We start from the raw sequence: 1,382 nt of genomic DNA on the forward strand, positions 1-1,382 counted from the left end.
CATCCAGAAAAATCAGACAAAACTGTTTGAAAACATTTGTATAAGAAACTCTCTTAAGAATATAAATATAGACACACACACACACACACACACACACACACACACAATCCTGACTTATAATAGGATTACAAATCAAGTTTTAAAAAGTTATAGTAAAAATGCATTGAATACTACAAGCTATAGTATCAATTGTTTACCCTTCTAATCACATGCATCACCACATAGTATCATACCACAGACTGCCAGCCCAGGAAAAGGTTAAAATTCAAAATTTGGAGTTTGGTTTCCACACCATAGTAAAGTTAAAAAATTACCTATTAAAATTTTAAGTCATTCCCCAGCTTGTTTGGCTCAGTGGATAGAGTGTAGGCGTGCGAACTGAAGGGTCCTGTGTTCGATTAAGGTCAAGGGCACATCCACTCTTGTGCTGTTGGGCTGAATTATCTCTACCTAAATCCTCACTTCTTGTAGGAGACAGTGTTGCCAAAGTGGAGTGGCCAAGCTGGGAACTATTCAGGGCATCGTGAGAGCTCCTGTGTTTGAGAGACAGTGAATGCACTTCTGAAATAGAATGGGAACAGTAACCAGGTTAATTAAGGGGAGCTCTACTAAAGAATCTGAAGGAAGAAATGATTCTCAAAGCTACTCTTCACAAATACTAGCATATTACATCCTCAAATACTTGCGAGAACACTGTATTTACATGGCATATAAATACATACTCTCTCACCAGAAACACTGCTTTCAATTTCACTTTGAGGAAGCATCTTATTTTGTTACTCCTACAAAATTACTCTTTTTATAACTTTCAACCCAGTTTCTTACATTTAAAGATATATATATAACATTACATATGATAAGATAATAGCATTAATTAATGTATTTATTGAAAAGATCTCTGCAGAGTGCCAGGCACTCATTAGGAATTGCTGATTCTCTTGAAATGATGCAACCTCTACTTTCAAGGAGTTTATTTTGATGAGGAAGACAAACAGGTAAAGACGTTTTACAATATGGCCTGGTAAGTGCTCTGATAATATTCTGGACAGTTTTGTGATTCATTTCATTTTAGTTTGTTATGCCCTCTATTCAGTTTCCACATAGTAGCAATAGACTTACCTGAATATTAAGGACATATGGATTGATATATAATGTTGGTTAGAAACCTTCTGATTAGAATAAACCATTATTGGAGAGGCTGGAACTTGCCCCATTGGATGCCACTAGGGACATTTGGTCATGCCTATGACGCTGTCATAACGTTTCTACTAGAAAGTAAAAGTAAAATTGGAGTGAACAGAAATGGTGATGCAAGATGGGTAAAGCACAGTATAATCAAGATGCTTTTCAAAGTCTCACTAGGTTAACAATGGAACTGGAGA

Source organism: Myotis davidii, unplaced genomic scaffold (assembly GCF_000327345.1).
Source record: "Myotis davidii unplaced genomic scaffold, ASM32734v1 scaffold1137, whole genome shotgun sequence".
NCBI lineage: Eukaryota > Metazoa > Chordata > Mammalia > Chiroptera > Vespertilionidae > Myotis > Myotis davidii.